This window comes from Heterodontus francisci, chromosome 2 (assembly GCF_036365525.1).
Source record: "Heterodontus francisci isolate sHetFra1 chromosome 2, sHetFra1.hap1, whole genome shotgun sequence".
NCBI classification, from domain to species: domain Eukaryota; kingdom Metazoa; phylum Chordata; class Chondrichthyes; order Heterodontiformes; family Heterodontidae; genus Heterodontus; species Heterodontus francisci.
Window position 1 is genome coordinate 177,791,270 of NC_090372.1, and position 23,623 is coordinate 177,814,892.

The 23,623-nt window shown below is 41.6% G+C and overlaps 1 protein-coding gene across 9 annotated transcripts in view; it reads right to left on the reverse strand.

Annotated features, from left to right (window-relative positions):
* Nucleotides 1-23,623, reverse strand: part of mpp7a (MAGUK p55 scaffold protein 7a) — a 594,283-nt gene that overhangs the window by 402,059 nt on the left and 168,601 nt on the right. For 8 of the 9 annotated variants that reach the window (XM_068014172.1, XM_068014194.1, XM_068014189.1 and 5 more), the window contains one exon: nt 21,087-21,196. The exons of the other annotated variant lie outside the window; for it this stretch is intronic. The gene's annotated coding sequence lies outside the window, so the exon portion shown is untranslated. Of the gene's footprint in view, nt 1-21,086; nt 21,197-23,623 lie in introns of those variants that run through there. 9 annotated transcript variants of the gene reach the window in all.

The following is a 23,623-nucleotide window of genomic DNA, read 5'->3' on the forward strand; positions in this document are numbered from 1 at the left end:
GGGTTCTGGTCCATACTGCTGGCACAAGAGTGTCAATATAAATTTATGTTTACATTCCAGGGACAACAGTACACCTGGACGTGTCTCTCCCAGGGATTTCATAGTAGTCCGTCGATATTCCACCTTCCTCCAGAAGGTCACTGAAAGTTAAACCTAAAAAGGCATCGATAATGAAGGAAAAGGTTTCCTATTTGGGAACAACAACACAGGGAAAGCATGAGATAGAGCAGATGTGAGTACAGACAATCCTCAAACTCCCTCTACCACAAGATACTAAGGTTCTGAGATCATTTTTGGGCCTTGTTGGGTCTCTCAGGAACCATACTGATGGATTTGCCTTAAAGCCAGCCCCTTTATATGATCTCCTAAATAATAACTATTACGTGCCTGGCGGCAATTTAATCTACCAGGGTGAGCCCCATGAATGTCAGGTTTTCACAGCAAAGGCCCTCAAGGGACCTTTTGTGTCAAAATCATTGGGGGGCTGTACAAGGGAAGAAGCCTGCAATCAAATCAGCAATCAAAATTTTTGTTGACAGTTCCTCTACAGGGGAGGACGGGATTAGGCAGACAGGTTGTGGATTACATGTACAGGAGGATGGAAGTCCCACATACAGGGACAAATTGCGGTGGGGTCTTTCTTCTAAATGTTACCATCAGACAGTGGGTACATGTCGAATGCCCAAAAGGGACCCACCAGGGCCACCCCCCTCCCCACCCCGAGTTCCCTGCATGGCAGTGCGATGAAGACTGTAAAAAACCGATCAATATGTGTGAAACCACACAATGATAGGGGCTATTGGCTCCTATTGGGGAAAATAAAAAAGGACAATTCCTATTCCAGGTCGTGAGATTAAATGGACAAGAAGCACCAACCCCCACGGTTACCCCCACATCCGAATTACCAACGAGTAAGGTTACGACCCAACAGCCACAAGTGACTGATCTCCCTTGCCCTGCCTTAACTGCAGGACCGGAAAATGGACTTGCGATAATAAATACTAATAAAATTGTATATGATAACATACAGCATGAGTTGGTACCGGTAATATTTAAAATCTCAGATATCCAGCTACCTGACTGGTGCTCTGAGAAGACACGAGAGTTGTCCCAGTTATTACTGCAACAATTGCTGAAACAAGAATTTGGCGATGAGGGAATAATAAAGGGAAAGAGACGTAAACACAGTTTAGTGAATGACGCAGCCACAGTCTTTAATACGGGAACTTCAATTGTCAATACTACAGATTTGGAAAATGTGGACTAAAAGATTAAAACTCTCAGTCAGCTGGTAAAGGATATTTTGAAAAAGGAACAAAAGGAACAGAGTGGTGCAGCAAAAGTAGGGCAGGATTTGACGAACACAGTGACAGGACTGGTGAGAGTACAGGAAGGTCATGCTCACACTATTAACGATATAACAGAAAAGGTAAAGGAGGGCCACGATATTTCAAATAATGAATGTTAGAACAAACGCGAGAAAATTTCAGGCAAATCCATACTGGACAGGTGCCAGTTTGGATAAATGACACCCAGTTGGAGGACTTAGCTCATCACACAATTGATAAAATTACCAGGTGCCAACTCAGAAAATTTGTTAAGGTATGGAAAGATCAGGAATGTGTAAATACGAGATGAGTATTGGAGTAGTATTGGGAATACCTGCAATTCCAAGAGATAAGTTAGGGATGTAATTATACGAAGTAGGAAATACATGGGTGATAAGGGGAAAAGATTACATAAAATACTATGATATGTTACCCTATGTTGTGGAAATTGGAAGAGAGATAGTTGGAACAATGTTGTCTGAGTGTAGTCTGGAAAACCAGGTGGTCTTTTGTCCTCATCCTATACATAAAACAGCAGAGTCAAAATGTGGATTTAATGTCACTGTAAACTGCACCACAGAGACTAGGAAAGCATCGTCAGGGCTAACCCTTGTGGCCTATATGGGAAAGGGGAGATATTGTTTAACCACAACGGCAAAGAAATACCAGTATGGACATAACCGAACTTGTCTGGTGAGCAACAATACGTTCTGTTTCAACCCATAAATACCAACCAGATGAGGGAAGATGGAGTTGGTAGACATACATAAACCAAAGACAGAAACGATAACTGCGACAGAAAGTATTAAAGAGGATTTGATAAATTACCTCTGGGAATATGAATATACTATTTAGCCATTGCCCACGCGCTTGTGCTACAATCTGTAACAAACATCGAAGAAGCTACAAAATGAGACTGACGAGATAAACGATTCTACTTGGTGGGAGGACTTATGGAACTGGGGATCAAATGTGCAGATACACCCCTGATTTAGAATTATCTCCAATGTCCTGGTAGTGATTTTGGGTAAGACAAACAAGAAATGCTGGAAATACTCAGCAGGTCTGGCAGCATCTGTGCGGAGAGAAGCAGAGTTAACGTTTTAGGTCAGAGAACCTTCTTCAGAACTGACAAATATTAGAAATGTAAAAGGTTTAAGCAAGTAAAGCGGGGGTGGGGCAAGAGATAACAAAGGTGAAGGTGTTGATAGGACAGGGTCACAGAGAATAACTGACCAGAAGGTCATGGAACAAAGGCAAACGGCAACATACTGATAGGTAAATTGGCCATTGTAAATTGCCCCGAGTTGTAGGAGAACTGAGGGAAGGTGGGGATGTGGTAGGGAATATGGGATGAATGTAGGATTAGTAGAAATGGGTGGTTGATGGTCGACTCAGACTCGGTGGGCCGAAGGACCGGTTTCAGTGCTGTATCTCTCTATGACTCTATGACAAGGGTAATTGTATAACCTGTTCGTACATACGTAAAATGAATGAATAATCAATGTACTCTGAAAATGAAATTGTGACTGTATTATGTTTGCACAAGTGATTGATTATGCAATAGTAAATTCTGCTTTAACATTACACTGCTTTTGCTTTGAAAATGAATTTGTAATTGCACAAGTGAACTACCTAAGAGACATGAGTGTGTGATCCCTTGGGCAGAACCCTGCAGGATCAAAGGGGGGGGGACTGCAGAGCCAGTAAAAACACACAAGAACTTAGTTGAAACAAAGGGGCTAGTCACACAACAATGAACAGTGCGTTAAAGCATAGGGGGGCTGGGTAGAAAGGGGCCACAGCACACAGATGGCCGAGGAATTGTAGACAGTATAGAAAAGACATATTGAGGATCCCAGATACTGTCCTTGCACGTACCAGATAAAGGTGTCAATATGGACACCAGATATGATTACACTCATAGCAGACAATGGGAAACTGTAAAGTGTTGAACATGTTCTCACTGAGCCAAATAAGGAATTATCATAATGTCATTATACCAGACCGCTATGAGTAAGCAAGAAGGGAGGGTCTTGTAAACAAGATTTAACCCCTGACAGAAACTAGGGAAGGTACGAGAACCCCAGGGAAGAACACTCGAGAAGACAACCCTCAGCCAAGGGCTCAGAGAACAGCAGAGCAGCCACAAGTCCGAGACTGATCACCTCCTTGGCGGGTAGTATACTGTGCAAGTAGCGAGAGCTTGAGAGTTTTGATACTGTGCAAGTGAGAGCTTGCACTTGATTCTTTATACTGTGAAAATTAATGAGAGCTTGTATTTGACAATACAGTGTGTGAATAAAATATTGATATACCTTTCACCAATCGGATTCCGTGGATTCTTTCAGAGTAAGTGCGTATTAGGCACAACAACAGTGATGAACCATTGCTTATAATCTTGTGGCTGCTCTTACTGAAATTCCACTGAGATTACTGGATGGCATTTGAGACAAAAAAGACTATGTTACATCAGGACAAGCAAATGCATTGAAAATGCATACAACCAAACTGAAACCAATTACTACTGCAGGCAGTCTTTTTTAATTCATTCATGGGATGTGGGCATCGCTGGTTGGGCCAGCATTTATTGCCCATCCCCAATTGTCCTCAAGAAGGTGGTGGTGAGCTGCCTTCTTGAACCACTGCAGTCCCAGTGGGGTAGGTACACCGGCAGTGCTGTTAGGAAGGGAGTTACAGAACCCAGCGACAGTGAAGTAACAGCGATATGGTTCCAAGTCAGGATGGTGTGTGACTGGGAGGGGAACTTGCAGGTGGTGGTGTTCACATGCATTTGCTGCCCTTGTCCTTCTAGTTGGTAGAGGTCACGGGTTTGGAAGGTGCTAAGAAGCCTTGGTGCGTTGCTGCAGTACATCTTGTAGATGGTACACACTGCTGCTACTGTGCGTCAGTGGTGAAGGGAGTGAATGTTTGTGGAAGGGGTGCCAATCAAGCAGGTGCTTTGTCTTGGACGGTGTCGAGCTTCTTGAGTGTTGTTGGAGCTGCACCCATCCAGGTAAGTGAAAAGTATTCCATCAAATTCCTGACTTGTGCCTTGTAGATGATGGACAGGCTTTGGGGAGTCAGATGAGTTGCTCGCCACAGGATTCCTCGCCTCTGACCTGCTCTTGTAGCCACGGTATTTATATGGCTACTCCAGTTCAGTTTCTGGTCAATGGTAGCCCCTCGGATGTTGATAGTGGGGGATCCAGCGATGGTAATGCCATTGAATGTCAAGGGGAACTGGTTAGATTCTCTCCTGTTGGAGATGGTCATTGCCTGGCACTTGTGTGGCACGAATGTTACTTGCCACTTGATAGCTATGAAGATAAAATAAGGATCAAATGCAGTAGAAATGCATGGAAACTAATCAATCATTTAACTGAATCACAGAATTGTTACAGCACAGAAGGAGGCCATTCAGCCAGTTCTCCTGCATACAAGATGACCATAGAAGAAAAATTAAAGGCGGCAGAAACAAGGGGAAAAAAAGTGGAAAGATCATTTTGAAAAGCTGTTGGCTGTAACTCCACTCTAAAGAGATGAAACCATAACAATTGGACAGATGTCAGAAAAAGAACGTGACATTTAATTTAAAAAAGCAAACAACTCCAGTTCTGCTTTTCCAGTGCGAAAACACAATGTCATCTAATTTTTAAAAATGATTGACCTTGAAACTTGACAATTGTTAATCACCACCAACATTGAAAGTACTCAGTGGCTTCACATTGTACAGTTGTTTTCATTTATCTTACATACCCTAAAAAGTAAGATATCTATTCTTAAAAGGTGCGATTTATTGAGAGGGATACAAGCTCTGAATTAACCTTTTACAAAATCGGAGGCGTTGAGTAATAGAAATTGCATCAGCCAAAGTTAAGAACAAGCATTCACTTTTTCAGGAGCTTGAAGCCAATTCCTTTGATCCACGCAAACTTCGGAGCATGTGCCATTTTTTAAGGTGTGAGGAAGAGAGAACTTTCTGCACTTGCTGTGTAACTTACTTTATACAATAGGTCAATTACCTTTTGTTTCCATAGCAAGTAAATAATATTTGAGTATTTACTTAGCCTAACAGCAACTTCATCATGCCTGAAACATCACCAATTCTTCAATGTAACTGGCCCTATTGTAATTGAAATTTAACTTGAATTTTATTTTGTGTTCTAAAATGTGACATTTAAACTGAATACATGAACAACTTGCGTTTATGCAGCGCTTTTAACATAATAAAACATCCCATGCTGCTTCACAGAGGAATTAAAAAAAACAAAATTTGACACAGTCACATAAGGCGTTATTAGGTAAGATGACCAAAAGCTTGGTCAAGAGGTAGTGTAAGGAGGTAAGGAGTGTCTTAAAGGAGGAAAGTGATGTAGAGAGATGGAGAGGTATAGGGAAGGATTTCCAGAACTTCGGGCCAAGGCAGCGCCACCAATGCTGGAGCGATTAAAATCAAGGATGCTCAAGAGTCAGAATTAGATGAGCAAAGATATTTTGAATGGCTGTGTGGCTGGGGGAAATTACAGAGATAGGGAGGGGCAACGACTTATAAGGATTTGGAAACAAGGATAAGAATTTTAAAATCGAGGTGTTGTTTAAATGGGAGCCGCTGTAGGTCAGCAATCACAGGGGTGATGGGTGGATGACTTCAAGTTTGAGGAGAGTTGAGTTTGGGGGGCTGGTCAAGAGTCAATAGTCACATCTGGAGGTAACGAAGCCATGGATTCAGGCGCAGAAGAGCTGAGGCAGGGCAGAGCCAGGCGTTGTTACAAAGAGGACATGGGTGAACTTCATAATGGCACGGATATGTGGTTGAAAGCTTAGAGGTCAAATATGACAACAAGGTTGCAAGCAGTCTGGTTCAGCCTCAAACTGCAGGGAGATGGGTGGAGTCAGTGGCAAAGGAGCATAGTGTGTGGGGAACCAAAGACAATGCCTCCTTAATATTTACTTCGAGATGTCTGCTCATATAGTACTGGATGTCAAGTCAAGCAGCCTGACAATTTAGAAACAGTGGTTGGGGGGGGGGGGGGGGGGGGGGTCAAGACAAGTGGTGGTGAGGTAAAACTGGGTGTCAGCGATCATGCAGAAATTGACATGATGTCAAAGGGGCAGCATGTAATGAAATGTAGGAGTGGACCAAGGATAGATCCTTGGGAAACACCAGAGGTCACTGTGCAGGAATGGGAAGAGAAATCATTGATAACAATTCTCTGGCTACGATTAGATGGATAAGAATGGAACTAGGTGAATGCAGTCCCACCCAGCTGGACGATGGTTGAGAGGCGGTGGAGGATAATGGTGCGATCACCTACATCAAAGGCTGCACACAGGTAGAGAAGTATGAGGAGGAATTGTTTACCTTTGTCACAGTCACATAGGCTGTCATTTGTGACTTTGATAAGAACTGTTGCACTACTGTGACAGGGCAGAAACCTGATTGGAGGGATTCAAATATGGAGTTCTGGGAAAGATGGGATCGGTGCTAGGACCCCAGCTATTCAAAATATATATTAATGATTTAGATGACGGAACTAAATGGAATATCTCCAAATTTGCGGATGACACAAAAGTGGGTGGGAGGGTGAATTGTGAGGAGGATGCAGAGGGGCTTCAGGGTGAATTGGACAAGTTAAGTGAGTGGGCAAATGCATGGCAGATGCAGTACAATGTGGATAAATGTGAGGTTATCCACTTTGGTAGCAAAAACAGGAAGGCAAATTATCTGAAAGGCTATAAACAGAGAGGGGAATATGCAACGAACCCTGGGTGTTCTCGTACACTAGTCGCTGAAAGTAAGCATGCAGGTTCAACAGACAGTAAAAAAGGCAAATGGTAGGTTGGCCTTCATAGCAAGAGGATTCGTGTACAGGAGCAGGGATGTCTTGCTGCAATTATACAGTGCCTTGGTGAGGCCACACCTGCGATAGTGTGTGCAGTTTTGGTCTCCTTATCTGAGGAAGGATGTTCTTGCGATAGAGGAAGTGCAGCAAAGGTTTATCAGACTGATTCCTGGGATGGTGGGACTGACACATGAGGAGAGATTGAGTCGGTTAGGATTATATTTCCTGGAGTTCAGAGGAGTGAGGGGGGGAATCTCTTAGAAACCTATAAAATTCTAACAGGACTTGACAGGGGAGATGCAGGGAGGATGTTCCCGATGGTGGGGGAGTCCAGAATCAGGGGTCATAGTCTAAGGATACGGGGTAAACCTTTCAGGACTGAGATGAGGAGAAATTTCTGCATCCAGAGAGTGGGGAGTCTGAGGAATTTGCTACCACAGAAAGCAGTTGAGGCCAAAATATTGTATGTTTTCAAGAAGGAGTTAGATATAGCTCCTGGGGCGAAGGGATCAAAGGATATGGGGGAAAGCAGGAACAGGTTACTGAGTTGGATAATCAGCCATGATCAAAATGAATGGCGGAGCAGGCTCAAAGGGCCAAATGGCTTATTCCTGCTCCTATTTTCTATATTTCTGTGCTTCTATGAATTTGGGAGGTGAACACATCAATACGATACTGGGTTTATTACTCAGTCATAGACTCTGATGCTTGCATGATGCTTCTGCAGGAGAACTGTTATATATCTCGAACATATTTTGGATTGGTGCATTCATGAGACATGTGTATTAACTGTGGAAAGGTCAAAAGGAGACATAGCACTAATAAGTTTTGATTTTTCGTCAAGAATATTTTTTAAAACTGGCTGTAGGCAATGTGCGTTGCAGCTTTTGTGCTGTCGCAGATGTATTCATAAAGTCATAGAGGCACAGAAGGAGGCTATTCAGCCCACGGAGTCCATGCCAGCTCTCTATAGAGCTATCCAATCAGTCCCATTCCACGGCTCTATCCCATGTAGCCCTATAACTTTATTTTCCCCAGGTGCCCATCCAATTTCCAAACCCGCAACCTCTACCAACTAGAAGGACAAGGGCAGCAAATGTATGGGAACACCACCACCTGCATGTTCCCCTCCAAGTCACACACCATCCTGACTTGGAACTATATCACCGTTCCTGCACTGTCGCTGGGTCAAAATCCTGGAACTCCCTTCCTAACAGCACTGTGGGTGTACCTACCTCACATGGACTGCAGCAGTTCAAGAAGGCAGCTCAATTGCCTTCTCAAGGGCAATTAGGGATGGGCAATAAATGCTGGCATAGCCAGTGATGCCCACATCCCATGAATAAAAAGACAGATGGCAAGTGTGATGCTTCAAATGCTGAACTGAACTGCTGAATTCCGATCTCTGAAAGGATTCTTTCATCAGACCTTGGAAGACTGCAAGTGAACTTGGACTGTGTGCAATTTGAAGACCATTCGCAGGAAGCGGAATCTGCAAAGACTTTATTGTTATTTCTACTTTATCAAGCAGCTAATTGAAGACCAAACTACCGTTAGTTTTGGTTTTGTGTACACGAATGCGGGGGTTAGCTTTCGAAATAAATTATAAGGTCTTTAGATATTGTTTTATCTTAGCAGTGTTTAAGAATTTAGGTTTTTTTTTTAAATAAAAAGTTAATTTGTTGACATCTAAAGATACCTAATTTGGTTCACCTCAGTCTGGGGTTACTAGATTTCAATTCAGCTGCTGCTTTCTTTGATCTGGAATGCTTATAGATATGTATGATGTGACCTGTGGAGCGGTGGGACTGAATTGACAGTGCGTTGCTCCCACCGCAATCAGAATCATATTTTGATCGTGGGCTTTGTCTTGAGCGGTCTTAACTTAACACATTAATTGGGGACTCGTTCGCGATTGAATCATATTTCAATTAAGCAGCTCGCATCTGGGATCAGAATCAGACTAGTTTGGAGGTCTCACATTTGGGATCATGTTAATTGCTCATCTCTGGGATAACATTTTAAGTGGGATCTTGCGTCTGGTATCAGATTACTTGCGCTAACATCTGGTATCATATCAATTGCAAACTCGATTGTTGGGATCTAAATCTAAAGCCAATTACGAAGTGATAAAAGGAACCATATCTCTTGTAAAATAAGGTACCCTCTGTCTCGTACTGCACAATTGAACGAAACAACTAGGACAGTCATTACCGGACTAAAGCTTCCCGTTACCAGTGCAATTCCTTCCAATTGATCAGTATCTTCATCCGCACCTTCCGAACTCGCCACGTCATGTGTCATATCAAAAACACTGCTCTTATTTTTCGGACAATGGTACTTTGAGTCACATCTGAAACCTCTGTTGACCACCCTTTGTTATTTCTAGGGTTCATTCTTCTGCCATAATTACCCAATTCCTGCTGTTTGTCACAGCTGACAAAAGGGTCCCTATCTTCATTCTTTTTGTGTGTGATTCTTCTTTCATACTGACATCTGGGTCCCATACTTGAACAGCCTCGAAATGCTGCTAAGCATTGTATCCTCCAACTTTGTATCACCGCTGAAGAACCAATATGCGCCATGAAAGTGGCCGGAAATGAAAGTTATCGCCCAAATTTTTTTTTTTTTTAAGGCTTCAGATGTTTGTTCAAAAAGCATATCTCTTTCTTTGAATCTAACTCTGGTTAATACCAAGAGCCTATCCATGTCCGATATCCTCACACAATCCAACAACTTGAAAGCAAGTACTGATTTAGGAATTTCCAAATAGAATCACTGCAATCTTGCATATAGTCAGTTAAACTCCATGATATATTCCTCTGTAGAAGAACCATCCATTTTTCTAAATTTATCCAAGTCCAATCACGCCTCACAGACATGCAATTAGTCATCTTTCAGTATAAATTTTATCTATAAATTTTGAGAGATCGTCCAAACCTTACTCATTGTCCAAATGATGAGCCCCTAGTTCAGAGAACACTTTGCACCTGGTGGGAAATAAAAGTGCAAGGGATTTTCCTTGCTTCTTCTTTTGGTAAAGACGTAACCCATGTCCGTAGATCAACTTCATTTTTCCGTTGATCCCAAGGTTCGGCTTCACAAAATAGCGGTGGAAAATCATATCCAGACACCTTAAACCTGGTTTCGGTCATCTTTCTTCAAAAAAAACTCCAATTAGTCTTTAAAAAAAAATTAACTCCAATTCTAAGCTCGTGTCTGAAAATAAATCTTGGTCTCCAATGTTCACTTTCATGCAACCATTCTCTGCTACCAATGTCACAGTCACCTCCAAGCCTGTTTGTGAAGAAGGCACTGAGACTGGATGCTTTAGTGTAGACTGTTTATTGCTTGCCTTAGAGCTTACCACTCCACTCCTAACACACTCCAGCCAGTGCTGGCTGGCTCTTCTTTATATCTACATCCGAGTACAATTAACAAATCAACATCCAAAACCTATTCACCCGATCACTTTCAACTACTAGGTATTTAACATCCATCAACAGAACTTATTAGACACCAACAAGGGTGGTGTGTTTGAGCAAGGGACCGTACAGTAAAGGTCAGCCCCAATGGTACACACAATTTCACTAACATAGAAAGTTAAATGGATTAATGCTATTTCAGACTTCAATGATACTGTACCCGGAGGTGCATCATGAGTGGTGCCTTTAATATTAAATCAGGCTGATGGGAGAGTTAAAAAAGAAATTTTAGGAAAGTGCCAGCACTACATTGGCAAAAATTAGAATTCAAGCCTTTATATTAATATAGTGCAGAATTTCCATGAAGTCCAGAACATTCTAGTGAAAGTCAGCACAGTGTAGATGAGACTAGTAAACTGATAGCTTTCTCTTGGAGATGTGTGGATTCTTGCCGATGAACCTTTTAAGAAAACGGCATTTGATAGTCTGGTCACTACCCATGACACTGGGACAATGCAAGGGGCGATAAACAAAGTTCTTCAGACATAGACCCCACCTTGATATTTTGATAGGATCACCTGAAAGTCCAAAAATGGCTTTTATCGGATCGAACATCTGGCATGATATTGGGATACTGGTATAAGTGTGCAGATGTGATCAGTTACATGTGAAGCAACTGACATGCAGAAATGCCTGGTGAACTTGCCAGACATGCTCAGTTACTTGACAAACAGCATGACATGAAATGGTTAATGAGGCCAGTAGAGCAAGACAATATTTTACAGCAAGGCATTGACACATACTCTTTAGAGAAACTTACTTTAAAACAATAGGATAGATTTAAATACACTGGTAATAGCCAAAAGGAGTAAAAGTAAAAGGGATGCAAAATTTGGATTGGGACAGTTAAGGGTTAGTGAGAAATAATATTTAGTAAGAATGAGCCACAAGATGGATAGTGGTAAACTGAGAGCTGGAGAATCTTAGTTCAAGATTGATTGAGGATATGGTAAACTGTAGATTTCTGTACAAAGTATTATGATTTTCTTTTACTGTATAATATGTTGCCTGAATTGTATGTACTTGCGTGCTAATATTTAGAATTAGCAGCACTCCTGCAAAAAGATAAGGAATATCACTGACTGAGGTGATCTACAGATGGGGAGTGCCAATCTAAACAATCCATATACCTGTTAGCAATAGCTAGGTTAGTGAGGAGCTGATTATGAGAAGTCAATATGGATATTTCCTTCCCAAATATATTCAGTAGCTGCCTATGAAAATAAGCATTTAATTAGGAAATGTATCTGTTAGGGTACTGCCAATAAGTTGACACAATTACACCAGTATGTGACTCGCTTCGGCTTTCATTAATTGCAGTCACCTAATAGTCCATAACCAAGTAGTATGCTTGATCAATATTGTTAGAGTGTGTCACTTAGTATAAAGGATGTGCTTTGATGCGACTTGCTCAAATGTTATTAAAATTGGTCACAACATACCACCCCTGCTGGAACATTTAGCAAAGCTTCGAGGGACATTAACCAATCTGGAACAAACATTACTATAGCCGAGATACAATTATATCAAGACCACCACTAATGGGAAAAGAAACAACTGTTAGAAATGTCACAGTATATTACATCACACCCGACACTTGGGGGAAATGTAGGACAAAAAATCCTTGCTAAAACAAATTCATGGCAAAAAGCTTGGCCACAGTCTTCTCCATGCTCTGCAACAAAACAAAATGGACTGAATTTGCACATTTCAGACTTTCTAAAATAAACCTGCTGGACTTGCTTAGCCTAGATACTAAAACAAATGCTATAAGGAAATACGAGAGAGATAATACAGACCAGCGAAAGATACTGGTGCTTTCAACATATGAACACGAGGCCTTGGAAAGATGGCACAATTTCGATAAGATGAAGCACTGTGTTCCAGAAAAACATGAGCATCTTTTTCTGTAAGATTGACTGCAAGGGTCACATAATGGAAAATTACTGCAGAAGGCAAGAGAGATATGGATAGCTTTCTGTACGGATTCAAATCATGGTTTAAACAAAGAGTGAAGACTATAATTGGGTATTGTGCTTTTTAGAAAAAGCTTCATAGGATGGTATGACCTGTCAATACAGTACACTAATCTCTTCTGCTGAAAAGGGTATAAAAGTTTGAACACATCGGAGATGTTGGCTGCAATCGCGAGAAACGAGCACTGCAATCAAGGGAAGGCAACCTTAGCCAATTGTTGGAAGGAGATCTCAAGAAGCAGGAGCCCAGTTGATCATCGTGACAAGAACCTACAATCAACAGGAGCTGGGTACTTTGAGTGACTGCATGACTGAATTCATCACATATTTGAGCGAGATATTGAAGCATTTACTTGCTGGAAGTAGAACACTGTTGAAGCATTCAATTGCTGGGAGTAAAGTAAAAAAAGCAGTTTTTTTTTTACTAAATTCTTTCTCAAACTGTTAAATCTGTAATCATTTTCTGTAACCATTTTAATTTTCCTGTAACCAATTTAAATCTGTGCCAGTTTTAAATTTGTAGTTGTCAGTACAAATAAATTAACCCCATTAAGCACAGCAACCTTTTGACCGAGTCATCAATTTGTTCTCCTGTAATTCGCGGGTCAAAATGAAATATAAACACTTTTGTGTTTTTTTTTAAAAAAGAGAGTCTTACAAGCAATAGTGGGGCGAAATAAAAATTTTCAAATTTAGGAGGATGTATTGAAGTTTAAGATGAATGTGAAGTATCACATGCACCACGAAACACAAAAGGTGCCTTTGATTACGGTCATTTGTTCCCATTTTTCCTGGATTCCACCCCAACTGCTTGGATGAGTGGTTGAAAGTTCACATTATTAGCATGACACAGAATACCTGAGAAAGACCAACTATTCTCAAGTACAAATGTTGCTGCTGCTTTCAAATATGGTTACAGTTTTGAAGGTTGGGATTGAGGTTGTTGCATGGTTTAGCTGGACTCGAAGCAGCTTTACTCTGGTTTGGATGAGGATAGGTTGGAATCATCTGCAAGTTTCATTGCTTGACATTTTTCAGCATCATACTTTGACACAGAGAAACATACTTCCATAATAGCAAAACATCTATTTATCATCTTCAGATCAAGTCACATGACCCACCTTGACATCATTCTCTTCCAGTTTCAACAAAGAAATCAATTGAAAGGTACTACTTGAGTATTTACACCTCAAGCGCACTTTTCCCTTTTTGTCAAATGTGTACACAAACATGTCAATTTAGAGGTCATGTTCAGCTAACGAGGACTAACACATTCATTTTAACACTAAGACTAATTGCACAAAATTTGCTTCCCACCTTGTTGTAATTTGAGTACATTAACTTGCCCAAATAGATATTAAAAAAACTATTGGAGGAACAATCTTCGTAATTGGCACCTACAATGTCGCCGAAGTGACAAGACAGAAGGACATGTCCTACATAAACAGCAGGATAACATTGTAAGAAATTGCTCCTGTGGGAAATGATTTAAGCTTCTCAAATTTCAAGTGACAGAACCAAACAAGAACACGTATTACCTATTCTTTCAAGAACCCCAATTAACAAAGACCATTAATGACAAAAAAATTATTCATATTGGAAATGTCTGGAAACCATTTATTTAGCATGCTCAGCAAACACTAACGATAAATTCAAAGCAAATAAAGAACAGGACAGCACAGGAACAGGCCATTCAGCCCTCCAAGCCTGCGCCAATCTTGATGCCTGCCTAAATTAAAACCTTCTGCACTTCCGGGGCCCATATCCCTCTATTCCCATCCTATTCATTTATTTGTCAAGATGACTCTTAAACGTCGCTATTGTACTTGCTTCCACCACCTCCCCCGTCAGCAAGTTCCAGGCACTCACCACCCTCTGTGTAAAGAATGTGCCTTACACATCCCCTCTAAACTTTGTCCCTCTCACCTTAAACCTATGTCCCCGAGTAACTGACTCTTCCACCCTGGGAAAAAGCTTCTGACTATCCACTCTGTCCATGCCGCTCATAACTTTGTAAACCTCTAACATGTCACCCCTCCACCTCTGTCGTTCCAGTGAAAACAATCAGAGTTTATCCAACCTCTCCTCATAGCTAATGCCCTCCAGACCAGGCAACATCCTGGTAAACCTCTTCTGTACTCTCTCCAAAGCCTCCACGTCCTTCTGGTAGTGTGGCGACCAGAATTGCACACAATATTCTAAGTGTGGCCTAACTAAAGTTCTGTACAGCTGCAGCATGACTTGCCAATTTTTATACTCTGTGCCCCGACCAATGAAGGCAAGCATGCCGTATGCCTTCTTGACTACCTTATCCACCTGCGTTGCCACTTTCAGTGACCTGTGGACCTGTACGCCCAGATCTCTCTGCCTGTCAATACTCCTAAGGGTTCTGCCATTTACTGTATAACTCCCACCTGCATTAGACCTTCCAAAATGCATTACCTCACATTTGTCCGGATTAAACCCCATCTGCCATTTCTCCGCCCAAGTCTCCAACCGATCTAGTTCCTGCTGTATCCTCTGACAATCCTCAACAGTATCCGCAACTCCACCAACCTTTGTGTCGTCGGCAAACTTACTAATCACACCAGCTACATTTTCCTCCAAATCATTTATATATACTACAAACAGCAAAGGTCCCAGCACTGATCCCTGTGGAACACCACTAGTCACATCCCTCCATTCAGAAAAGCACCCTTCCACTGCTACCCTCTGTCTTCTATGACCGAGCCAGTTCTGTATCCATCTTGCCAGCTCCCCTCTGATCCCATGTGACTTCACCTTTTGTACCAGTCTGCCATGTGGCACCTTGTCAAAGGCTTTACTGAAGTCCATATAGATAACATCCACTGCCCTTCCTTCATCAATCATCTTCGTCACTTCCTCAAAAAACTCAATCAAATTAGTGAGACACGACCTCCCCTTCACAAAACCATGCTGCCTCTCGCTAATATGTTCATTTGTTTCCAAATGGGAGTAAATCCTGTCCCGAAGAATCCTCTCTAATAATTTCCCTACCACTGACGTAAGGCTCACCGGCCTATAATTTCCTGGATTATCCTTGCTACCCTTCTTAAACAAAGGAACATTGGCTATTCTCCAGTCCTCTGGGACCTCACCTGTAGCCAATGAGGATGCAAAGATTTCTGTCAAGGCCCCAGCAATTTCTTCCCTTGCCTCCCTCAGTATTCTGGGGTCGATCCCATCAGGCCCTGGGGACTTATCTACCTTAATGCTTTGCAAGACACCCAACACCTCCTCCTTTTTGATAATGAGATGACTGAGACTATCTACACTCCCTTCCCTAGGCTCATCATCCACCAAGTCCTTCTCTTTGGTAAATACTGATGCAAAGTACTCATTTAGTACCTCGCCCATTTCCTCTGGCTCCACAAGTAGATTCCCTTCTCTGTCCTTGAGTGGGCCAACCCTTTCCCTAGTTACTCTCTTGCTCTTTATATACCTATAAAAAGCCTTGGGATTTTCCTTAATTCTGTCAATCCAAATAATCTTCAAGTCGACCCTTAATAGCTGTTGCTAATCGCAAATTTTTCAAATGGGGTGATCAAAAACTCAATAAAAAGCATTACAAGAGCACCAAAAATGGCATAGAAACATGGCTCGCACCTAAACTGGTAAAAAGAGCATAATTGAGTATGTCAATACTTTGCAGCTACACTTTCGGCAGACAGCAGATAAAAGGGAATGTATCAAATGGTAGATAACGTTGTATTTGTGTCATTTTTCTGATTTCCAAGAAGTTGAAAAGAGAGACAGGATAAACGTCTCCGCACGCCTTGACAAATACCATCCATGGCTTTATTGCTGGTTTGGAAGTGCATTTTTCACCTTGTGGAATTTTTTTTTTTAACATCGCGCTCATGACCAGTTTCTATGAGTTTCACTGAACTGCAGTAGGTTTAAGATAGAACATTATTGGAGTTTCAGGGAATCCATAATGCACTGCTTTCTTGTCCCACGAACATACGAACTAGGAGCTGGAGTAGGCTATTCGGTTCCTCGAGCCTGCTCCGCAATTCCATAAGATCATGGCTGATCTGCTTGTGGACAAGACTCCACTTTCCTGCCTACCCTGATAACCTTAGACTCCCTCAGTCCATCTTGAAATAAAACAGAGGGCAGGTATTGCAGTCCAATTTCATTAAAAGATATTTCAAGGCATGTATATATAGATTTGACATTTATAAAATAATAAAATGTTTCATCCAATTCAACTTAATTTGAAAATGCCTATGATCACCAGAATGTGAGCAAATGCAAGCCTACATCTACCACTTATTACATAAACAAAACCAAACATAATAGCTTTGAAACAAACCAGATTTTCCGTAACATCCCAAATGAAGCACAGAATGTAACTTTTGAAACTTGACAAACATCCATAATTAGAGTCTTAACTGTACTGGAAAAAAGCCCATAAAGTGCTGGTCTGTAAAGTTAAGTCTACTGCAATAAAAGCAGCAGAGGGCACCACATTCCTCTGCATACTACATGATGAGGCTTTTCTGCAGTCTCACACATACTGCCTCAGCAAAAGTTATATATACTTCATCACAAACTCTAATATTATCAATAAGCAGCTGAGGGGACTAACAAAAAGTTAAAATACAACAGGCAATGGGATTTCTTATAGGAAGTCATGGATATAACTGATTTATCTGATCAGCTACTAAATATAATTAACGCAATGTCCTGTTCTGGGCCAGAGATTTTTGGTAATTCTCCCAGTGATGAAACAATATGCATCATTCACTAGACAAGATTACAAACATGTAACCTTCTGCTGTAATTCCATCAATGCTATTCTGTAATTCCACAGAGGCTTGCGTTCTTACATCACTTTCCCTCTGTGGAGACACATCTGGCATCTGTTCAGCACCTCCCAATGCTGGAATGATAGCGACTAGGAACACTTGGAAAATCACAGGTGCAATCTTAATTCATTACACTAGAGAATACCTTACCATTATTTGCCCAAATATTGTATTTATTTTTTTTAAATCACACCATGGCAGTGTAATTTTAAGTACAAAGATCTAGATTTCCCTCAAAATGTGATTTTTTTGAAGCTATGTGGAACAGAAACATTTTTAAATTCATTAATTATTAAACCACCTGGACAGTTATGTATGTAACATTTTTTTCTGATGCAATACTATAAACTGTCACTTCAAAGTCATACAGTAATACAGCACAAAAACAGGCCTTTCGGCCCATCATGTCTGTGCCGGCCATCAAGCACCTAACTATTCTAATCCCATTTTCCAGCATTTAGCCCGTAGCCTTGTACGCTATGGCATTGCAAGTGCTCGGCTAAATACTTTTTAAATATTGAGAGGGTTCCTGCCTCTACCACCTCTTCAGGCAGTGCATTCCAGATTCCAAACATCTGAGTGAAAATTTTTTCCTCAAAATCCTGCCCCTTACCTTAAACCGATGTCCCTTGGTTATTGACCCCTCCGCTAAGGGAAAAGGTTTCTTCCTATCGATCCTATCAATGCCCCTCATAACTTTGAATATCTCAATCATGTCTCCCCTCAGCTTTCTCTGCTCTAAGGAAAACAACCCCAGCCTTTCCAGTCTCTCTTCATAGCTGAAATGCTCCAGCACAGGCAACATCCTGGTGAACCTCCTCTGCACCCTCTCCAGTGCAATCACATCCTTCCTATAGTGTGGTGCCCAGAACTGGACAAAGTACTCCAGCTGTGGCCTAACTAGCATTTTATTCATCTCCATCATAACCTCCCTGCTCTTATATTCTATGCCTCGTCTAATAAAGGCAAGTTTCCGATACGCCTTCCGAACCACCTTATCTAACTGTGCTGCTGCCTTCAGTGATCCATGGACAAGTACACCAAAGACTCTCTGACACTCTGTACTTCCTTGGGTCTTACCATCCACTGTATATTCCCTTGCCTTGTTAGTCCTCTCAAAATGCATCACCTCACACTTCAGGATTAAATTCCATTTGCCACTGCTCTGCCCATCTTACCAGCCCATCTATATCGTCCTGTAATCTAAGGCTTTACTCCTCACTATTGACGACACCACCAATTCTCGTGTCATCTGCAAACTTACTGATCATACCTCCTCTATTCACTTCTCAATCATTAATGTACACTACAAACAGTAAGGGTCCCAGCACCGATCCCTGTGGTACACACTGGTCACAAGCTTCCAATTGCAAAAACAACCCTCGACCATCACCCTCTGCCTCCTGCCACTAAGCCAATTTTGGATCCAATTTTACCAAATTGCCCTGGATCCCATGGGCTTTTACCTTCTTAACCAATCTCCCATGCAGGACCTTATTAAAAGCCTTACTGAAGTCCATGTGGACTACATCAACTGCTTTACTTTCATCTACACATCTTGTCACCGCCTCGAAAAATTCAATCAAGTTAGTTAGACACGATCTCCCCGACAAAGCTATGCTGACCATCCCTGATTAATCCCTGCCTCTCCAAGTGGAGATTAATCCTGTCCCCCAAATTTTTTTTCCAATAGTTTCCCTACCACTGGTTTTAGACTCACCAGCCTTTAATTACCTGGTTTATCCCTGCTACCCTTCTTGAATAATGGTACCACATTCTCTGTCCTCCAGTCCTCTGGTACCTCTCCTGTGGCCAGAGAGGATTTGAAAATTTGTGTCAGAGCCCCTGCTATCTCCTCCCTTGCCTCACATAACAGCCTGGGATACATCTCATCTGGGCCTGGGGATTTATCCACTTTTAAGCCCCTAAAACAGCTAATACTTCCTTCCTTTCAATCCTAATATGTTCAAATATACCACAATCCCCCTCCCTGATCTGTAAACCTACATCATCCTTCTCTAGTGAACACAGATGAAAAGTAATCATTTAAAACCTCACCTATGTCTTCCGGCTCCACACACAGATTACCACTTTGGTCCCTAATGGGCCCTACTCTTCAGCTGGTTATCCTCTTGCCCTTAATATACATAAAACACCTTAGGATTTCCCTTTATCTTGCCCACCAGCGTTTTTTCATGTCCCCTCTTTGCTCTCCTAATTACTTTTTTAAGTACCCCCCCCCCCCCCCCCCCACACTTCCTATACTCCTCTAGTGCCTCCGCTGTTTTCAGCGCTCTGAATCTGCCATAAGCCTCCTCTTTTTCCTGATCCAATCCTCTATATCCCTTGACAGCCAGGGTTCCCTGGACTTGTTGGTCCTACCCTTCACCTTAACGGGTACATGTTGGCTCTAAACTCTCACTATTTCCTCGTTGAATGATTCCCACTGGTCTGATGTAGACTTTCCTAAAAGTAGCTGCTCCCAGTCCACTCCAGCCAAATTCTGTTTTATCATATTGAAATTGGCCTTGCCCCAATTCAGTACCTTTATTTCTAGTCCATCTTTGTCCTTTTCCATAACTACCTTAAATCTTAGAGTTATGGTCACTATCCCCGAAATGTTCCCCACTGACACTTCTACCACTTGTCCAGCTTCATTCCCTATGATAAGGTCCAGTACTGCCCCTTCTCTTCTCGGACTTTCTAAATACTGGCTCAAAAAGCTCTAATGTATGCATTTTAAGAATTCCGCCCCCTTTAAGCCATTTGCACTAAGGTTATTGCAGTTGATACTGGGGAAGTTGAAATCGCCTATTATTACCCTATTATTTTTACACCTCTGAGATTTGCAAGTCTGACCTTGAGTTAGTGAATAAATTATATAGTGCAGAAGGTAAGATCCGGAACTGCATTCATCTACAATTCCTGTTCAACACATGAACAGCGATGACAACCAAGTTCGTGGAATATGCAGCTTTGCTGCAACTACAGTCATCACTTGCGAACCGAAGTTTCACTTTGATACGAAGTTTTGTATGGTACAGCATCTTTTGAGAAGGCATCAGTTTGAGAAAAAAACAAACAGTATTCACACTGCAAACCACATCTCCTGGAGTTTTAGAGTGAACTGCTCAATTCCTTATAGGATACACTACTTTCATTCCCTTCATTGTCAAAGTAAAGTGCACTCAACTAACTCAAGCGACCCGAGTTTGAGCTTCCTCAGCAATATCCCTACATTATGATAAGGAAACACTGGTCCCTCACGATTCCCTCTGTTCAATGCCCATAAGATACAATCGGTCAATCATTCAACTCAATACAAGATCATATAATCCTTATGAATCATAACAGCATGTATTGTGGTTGAATCATTAACATACAAAAATTTCATACATTGAGGTGAGAAACAAAATGCCACTTATAGGGATTGCATGTATTTTTAGATCTGGAAAGAAACAAGTTATGTAAAATTGAATAATTACTTGATTCTAAATGTGAGTATTGTAAGCAGCTTTTTAAGTGGCATTTTTTTTTGACAGAAGTATAAATGGCAATGACTTCACTTCAAAGTCTCAATGCCACTCAGTGTAGATGACCAAGGTAGATACGGTACCTGACAATGTGGGTGCAAAAAGCAACAGAAACGTAAATGTTGAAGTGAAGAACAAATCGGCCTCTCCTGGAATCTGAGTCTTTATGATTTGAACTCTTACTTCTTAAAATCTGTTGTAAAGAAGGGAAAAAGACTGCTCAGTCACTTATTAACATTAAAGTCACTTAATTCTAAAACCAATACAGTCTCCTTCTGCTAATTCAAAGATTACTTTGCTGAAAAAACTTATCAATTAGGGTTTTTAATAAAATCGCTCAGGAGGCTTTGTTTTTTTGCATAAAGTCAATTTGAATTAACAGTTAATGAAGCCAGGAGTGGACTTTACTAACAGTTCAGTTGAAGTTGAACATTCTATGCATTGTACAGAACAGAAGCAGAGGGGAATGTAGGTTTACACAACAGCAAACTTTCTAGTGGTTCAATGCCAACTGTTCGGTAACTACAGATTGTCACAGCTAGCTGCTTAATCACTGATCAAATAATAAACGAACTAAATTGTGGAATTAATGTTTGACAGATGGTGCAAGTAGCTCACAACAGTCAAATGCAATTATGTGAAAAAGTAGCATGGCATTTGAAATAAGAGATTTTGTTCTGAAACATCAATACAAAATACAACTACCCCATCATGAAGGTTAGATACACCAGTTTATATCAAACCAATGAGTGATAGCTCACACCACGTCACTCTAAATTGAAACAGAAACAACTCTATGAAGCTAAGCTGGAGGTCCCCAATGTTACTTCACTCCGTATGCCAAGAACACCATTCGATGGTTTTTTTTTTAAAATTAGTTTCCTGGAATTTGAGCATTGCTGGCAAGGCCAGGATTTGTTGCCCATCTCTAATTGCCATTGAGGTGTTGGTCAACCGCATTCTTGAACTGCTGCAGTCCATTTGCTGTAGGTACACCCACAGTGTTGTTAGGAAGAGAGTTCCAGGTTTTTGACCCCGCGAAAGCCAAGGAACGGCGAAATACATCCAAGTCACGATAATGTGCAACTTGGAGGGGAACTTGCAGATGCTGTTATTCCAATGCACATGTCCTTCTAGGTGGTAGAGACCGCTGGTTTGGAAGGTGCTGGCGAAGGAGCCTCAGCAACTTGCCGCAGTGCGTCTAGTATGCAGTACACACTGCCACCACTGTGGGTGGGGTACCAATCAAGCAAGCTGCTTTGTTTTGGATGGTGTTAAGCTTTTGAGTGTTGTTGGAGCTGCACCCATGCAAGTGCAGAGTATTACATTACACTTCTGACTTACGACCATACGAGTTAGGAGGAGGTGGTCACTCGGCCCTTCAAGCCTGCTCCGCCATGAATGAGTTCATGGCTAAACTGATTACACCACATTTACACCTACCCCCGATAACCTTTCACCCCCTTGCTCATCAAAAATCTATCTACCTATCTCTGCCTTAAAAATATTCAAAGTCTTTGCTTCCACCGCCTTTTGAAGAGAATTCCAAAGACTCACGACACTCAGAAAAAATTTCTGCTCATCTCTCTCTTAAATGAGCGACCCCTTATTTTTAAACAGTGACGCCTAGTTCTCGATTCTCCCACAAGGGGAAACATCCTTTTAACATCCATCCTGTCAAGACCTCTCAGGACCTTAAATGTTTCAATCAAGTTGCTTCTTACTCTTCTAAATTCCAGCAGATACAAGCCTTAACTGTCCAATCTTTCCTCGTAAGACAGCCCGCCCATTCCAGGTATTAGTCTAGTAAACATTATCTGTACTGACTCCAACACATTTACATCCTTCCCTAAATAAGGAGACCAGTACTGTACACTGTACTCCAGATGTGGTCTCACCAATGCCCTGTATAGCTGAAGCATAACCTCCCTACTTTTGTATTCCATTCCCCTCGCAAAAAACAACATTCTATTAGTTTTCCTAATTATGTGCTGTACCTGCATACCAACCTTTTGCGATTCATACACCAGGATACCCAGATCCCTCTGCATCTCAGAGCTCTGCAATCTCTCACCATTTAGATAATATGCCTCTTTTTTATTCTTCCTGCCAAAGTGGACAATTTCCCACATTATACTCTATTTGCCAGGCCTTTGACCACTTATTTTACCGACATCCCCTTGCAGCCTCCTTATGCCCTCTTCACAAGTTACTTTCCCACCTATCTTTGTGCAATCAGCAAATTTAGCAACCCTACCTTCAGTCCCTTCATCTAAGTCATTTACGTAAATTGTTAGAAGTTGAGGCCCCAGCACTGATCCCTGTGGCACACCACTCGTGACATCTTGCCAACCAGAAAATTACCCATTGATTCTCTGTTTCCTGTTAGCGAACCAATCTTCTATGCATGCCAATATGTTATCCCTCCACCATGAGCTTTTATTTTCCGCAATAACCTTTGATGTGGCACCTTATCAAATACCTTTTGGAAATCTAAGTACAATACAGCCACCAGTTCCCCTTCATCCACAGCACATGTTACTTCTTCAAAGAACTCCAATAAACTGGTTAAACATGATTTCCCTTTCACAAAACCATGTTGACTGTGCCTGATTACCTG